Source organism: Callorhinus ursinus, unplaced genomic scaffold (genome assembly GCF_003265705.2).
Source record: "Callorhinus ursinus isolate GAN/ISIS: 27379988/994484 unplaced genomic scaffold, GSC_fseal_2.0 scaffold54, whole genome shotgun sequence".
NCBI classification, from domain to species: Eukaryota; Metazoa; Chordata; class Mammalia; order Carnivora; family Otariidae; genus Callorhinus; species Callorhinus ursinus.
The window spans coordinates 3,517,290-3,522,513 of NW_027397116.1; the positions used below are offsets into that span (position 1 = coordinate 3,517,290).

Here is a 5,224-nt window from a genome sequence, read left to right on the forward strand (position 1 = left end):
CACACACACACACACACACACACACACACACACACACACACACACACGGATTTAACTGGCCTGGAATGTGGCCTGGGCATCAATATTTTTTTTAAGTTCTGCAGTGATTCTAACCACCAGTTTTAGATGGAGATGGTGTCAAAACAAGGTCTTTCACCAATAACACTCCAGCCTTAGAACGCACTTCTCCCTGAACAAGGGCCTTCTCCTTATCTAGTAAGAGCAGCAGCTACATAAAGCCAGCTGGTGATAGACCCCAGGAAGTTGTCATTTGCCATGTAGATGCTGCCAGTTTATCTCGGTTTATCCCAAATGAGTTCATGTTAAGTGTATTGATCTGGACGTCCTTAATCACGACACCCGGAAGAAAAGCTCAGGCTAGTAACTGGTAGCAGAGAGGCTAAAAGAAAAAGATAATCTGTATTATCAGTGTTCAAGAACTTTCCTCTATACCAGGGACCAAGAATGAAACCAATCAGGGCCTAGTACAATAGTAACACAATATTAAATATTTAAGGCAATTGAGCATTAATCTTTGACCATGAGTGATCACGAGAATTTAGGACAGAGTTCCCTGCGAACTTGAGTGGACAAAAAAGCTTTGTGGATGAGGCAGAGTTCCAGCTGGGCCTTGCAAGATTGATAGAATTTTAATTGGGGAAATGAAGGGACAATAAAAAATCATCACCAATAACAATCATTGCATAGAGCCTCCCATAAAGCAGGCACTCCCAAGCGTCATTTGATTTAAACCTCAAAACCACCTTATAGTCCTCATTTTACAGATGAGGATATGTGGGCTTGAAGAGGTTTTAAAATGTGTCCACACTCCCAGTCCATAAGCAAGATTTGAACCCAGGTAACATGACTCCAGGATCCGGGCACCCAGGCCAAAGCAGAGAGACGGACAGGAATCCATCACTTGTGTGATACCAGGCGAGGAATCTGCTATGCCCGGAATCCACTTGTCACCGGGGCCCAGAGGAGAAAACTGCCCACGTGGGACAAGGTCAGACCATCTGCGTGGCTCTGACATGCCAGGACCAGAAAGGGGGGTACCCCAGATATTAAGCGAGCTGCAACAGAGAGCTGAATCCAAAACCAACTCAAATGGGATTTCCTTTTTTCAAAATGCAAGATAAGAGAAGCCCTGGAGAAGGTGAGCATGACTAGGGAAGCACAGGTCTGGAGATTCCCAAGGAGTGAGGTTTGGCCAGAGGCCATGGGAAAAGCTGAGAGCTGGGCTGGGAGAGGACTCACTAAACCCGAGTCTGTGTTCTGCCCATCAGGACCCCAACAGGACTGTGTGCGGTTCCCAGAGAGCTCAGGACAGTGAAGGCAAACAGCTGAGTGCTGAGCGCGCCTTCCTTGGCGGAACTACGTGATTCAAAATACCTACTTGTAAAGTAACCCACTGTTATGGGGTGCCCGGTATACGTTTTAACCCTGGGAGTGCCCCCCCTCCCCCGTGTAGTATCTGTGAAAGGCACGCGGAATGCGAGATCCCGGCCTGCAAGGAACAAATGCTGGTTGCAGAGAGAAGGAACACACACGTAGAGAGAGTGATCACCACACATCATTGGATCCCAATTAACAGAAGCCTCGGAAGAAAGAAAGAAAAAAGGAAGCAAGCAAGCAAGGAAATGAGGGAGAGAGAGAAAGAGAGGGAGGGGGAGAAGGAGGGAAGGAGGGGGAGAGAAAGAGAGGGAGGGGGAGGGAGGGAGGGAGAAGGAAAAGGGAGGGAGGGAGGAAGAGAGAAGGGAGAGGGAAAGAAGGGAAGAAAAGAAAGAAGAGAAGGAGAGAGAAACCCAACTTCACACAAGACATTCATCCAGGGTGGTGGTCATCAAAGTGTGAACCCTGTACCGTCCGCATCAGAGTCCCCCAAGGGGCCTTGTCACAGGACAAACGCTTTGAAGTGGGACTTCAGAGCTGGAGCCATCAGAGGAATTCCCCAGAGGACTCTCGGGCAGTCTGAAGTCTGAGGACTACTGGTGTGCGCACTGCCGGGGGTCAGTCCGCACGCTCGGCCCCTGCACCTGCCGCTCCATCTCCAGCTACGAACTGAACAAGACAATCTCGTGTTCAGAATGGTGAGCCCGAAGCTAGGCAAAGTCTTGAGCCATCAGATAAGGGTGAAATTACATTCACAGGAAAGCATGGTCTTTGGAGCGAGGCAGATTCTAACTCAAATCTCACTTCCACTTCTTCCCAGCCACGAAATTTCAGGCACATTACTTAAACCCGCTAGCGTCCGGTGTCTCATCTGTAAAATCCTCAAGAAGACTGTTGACCGTGATCATCAGGCAGGACCCGCTTCTGCCTCACAGCTGCCTTTCATTTGCTGACTTTGAAGCCTGGTCATCTTAGAAGAATTCTTCAAGGGCTAACCCTAGTTAGACATCAAAAATGTAAGGCCCTTAAGGATTTCATCTGTTTGATCTTACTCATTGCTTAGAACATTCTGCTGACACCATGGCCTCCAAGCCTTCCCACATGCACTTCTATCAGAAATACACACACACACACACACACACACACACACACACACACACATCCCTCTACACCCTCTTTATTCCTGTGGGCTCAAATGCATCCTTCAATGTCCTGCTCAAGCATCACCTCTACTTCAAAATTTTCCCGGACCCCACACCCCTGCCCCACCTCAACCATACCCACTGCCTATGACTGCTCACACAACCTGAATCTGAACGAGCTCCACGGGTCTGATCTCACCACATTATGACTGGTCTTCTGCTGTCTCTCCCCACGGGATGATGGACTCCCCAAGGAGAAATACTTACTGATCTCTGTAACCCCAGCACTTAATATCATGCCAACTATTTAGAAGCACTCTGTAATTTGTTGGGTTCATATATTCCATATGTAAAATACGAAATTATGAAACTAATTTTTTAAAGTGTTACAACTTACTACTCATACCATAGTTTTCAAAAGCCAGTTTAAGTCAGGGAAAAAAATAATCACACCAGTTTTGTGTGTTGGGATTTTAAAATATCTGAATCACAATTGCTCAGCTTGATCAAAGGAAGATTTTCCACCATCGAAAATATTAACAAGATTGTCTCTGACTCTGAAGGCAACTCCTGTCAATGCAGCAAGCACTGATCAAGTATAAACACTAAGCTAGGCCCTGTTATTTGTAATTCTACAAAAAGAATCCTTCCAAAATCATAGATGGAACCTCCAAAGGTGCTGACCTCCTGGGCGGCTGATGGGCTCTCCCCCGGACCATCTCTGGGTGGCAGCCTTTTTACCAGAGTTCTGATATAAGCAGCAAAAGCCACATTCCTGTACCTGGGCATGACCCAAGCTTACCCTGCTGTCCAAATCGTCCCCTTTATGAATCACTGTCCATGATCTTTTCCTGCCATTTCTTCTGCCTGAGTTTACCTTTTCCATTCAAACCATTAGTGGCCACTTTCAAAATTCTACTCAAATAATAGCTACCATTTCCTGAGTGGATCCATGTGCTAAGCACCCCATTAGAGATTTTATGTACAAGCTCCCACTTTAAATCCCAACAACACTATGATACAGGTACTATAAGTATGCAAGTCACTTAGTAAGTGATGGAGCCAGGGGCACCTGGGTGGCTCAGTTGGTTAAGCGTCTGCTTTCAGGTCATGATCCCAGGGTCCTGGGATCGAGCCCTGCATGGGGCTCCCTGCTCAGCATGGAGTCTACTTCTCCCTCTCCCTCTGCTTCTTCCCCTGCTTATGCTCTCTCGCTCGTGTTCTCTCCCTCAAATAAATAAAATCTTTAAAAATAAAATAAGTGATGGAGCCAGATGTGACTCCAAACCCCAAGCTCTGAACCACAGAGGCACACATACCTTCAGGAGCTCATTAAATATTCACATATTACCCTGTGGATGAGGTATTAATCCATTTTACAGATGAGGAAACCAAGGCTCAAATGGATGAATTCCAAATTATAGAAGCCCCTCCAGCGACTTAGCCACCTCAGCTCTCGGCTGGCAGCCATCTTGCCAACACAGACAAAACTGTAGCCAGCTGAGATGAGAGGTGGCTGGAGATACAATCAAGTCTCGCTAACAGATCCATGGTCTTTTCAGTCCCAGGAGGCATGAAACTGTGATTTTTACTTTAGTTAGTGTGACTTCTCTACTTTTAACTCTACTTGCAAATAACCCAAGCAGTCCTATCTCATCCAAGAACGAACAGCACAGGTGAGACCATGAAGTAACGTGGTTGTCTTTTTAAAAACTCACATGCCGGGTGCCTGGGTGGCTCAGATGGTTAAGCGTCTGGCTTCGTCTCAGGTCATGATCCCAGGGTCCTGGGATCGAGCCCCACATCGGGCTCCTGGCTCAGCAAGGAGCCTGCTTCTCCCTCTGCCTCTCTCCCTGCTCATGCTCTCTCTCTCTCTCTCTCTGTATCTCAAATGAATAAATAAAATCTTTAAAAAAAAAACTCACATGCCAAAGTATATTCATCCAAATGGACCAATTCCTTTCAAAAGAGTCATCTCAGGGGAAAGGAAGTTGCCAATAAATAGGCAACCAAAGGGGAGGAGATTGACGTACTTACAAATTGCAAATATGTGTAATTACAGTATTAACCAAGCGCTGAACAGTATTTTGGAAAGAGCAAAGTACATCATTCTGCAAGTGCAGTTGCTCCAAGGGACAGGAAGTAGCTCAAGGGACAGGAAGGAAAAGTATTTGCTCCTAGTCCCATCCACACCGCAAGCTGTTGTTCTCTCAGCACACGGGCAGCTCATTCTGGACATTAGTGAGTAATCGGCTTCCTACCTGGGAACTAACAGCCTTGAAACCAGCAGATAAAATCCCAATTCTCAGCAAAATGAGGACCCGAATCCCCAGGCAAGTCATATGCCAGAGTCTACCTTTGGCCTCAGATTTTCCCATTCCCCGCCACGACTGGGCTGAGACGCACTAGACCCTCTCCTGGGACCAGGTCAACAGTTCAGCTAAGGCAGCACATTTCCATACCCAGTTCCCGACCCATGCCCAGCACTGCCGCCCAGATTATGACATCAGTGGAAGTGAGTCATAAGACCACGCTTACTCACCACAAGCCATGAAATGGGGGGAAATTGCAAAAAAATTCTCCCTTTAGAGCTTTGCTATTTCTCCTCCTGTGAACAAATTGATATTTGTGATCATTATGTAACCATGGAAGGATCACATTAGCAGGTTTGGTCTTTATCTCATTTG

General features: G+C 46.7%; 1 long non-coding RNA gene across 3 annotated transcripts in view; it reads right to left on the reverse strand.

Moving 5' to 3' along the window:
* LOC112839260 (uncharacterized) overlaps nucleotides 1-4,455 on the reverse strand; it is a 90,203-nt gene extending 85,748 nt beyond the window's left edge. For 2 of the 3 annotated variants that reach the window (XR_012375635.1, XR_012375636.1), the window contains exon 1: nucleotides 4,256-4,455. This is a non-coding gene — a long non-coding RNA (uncharacterized lncRNA). The remainder of the gene's footprint in view (nucleotides 1-4,255) is intronic. The other variant, XR_012375637.1, reaches the window with a different exon arrangement.
* Between the last annotated feature and the right edge of the window lie 769 nt (nucleotides 4,456-5,224).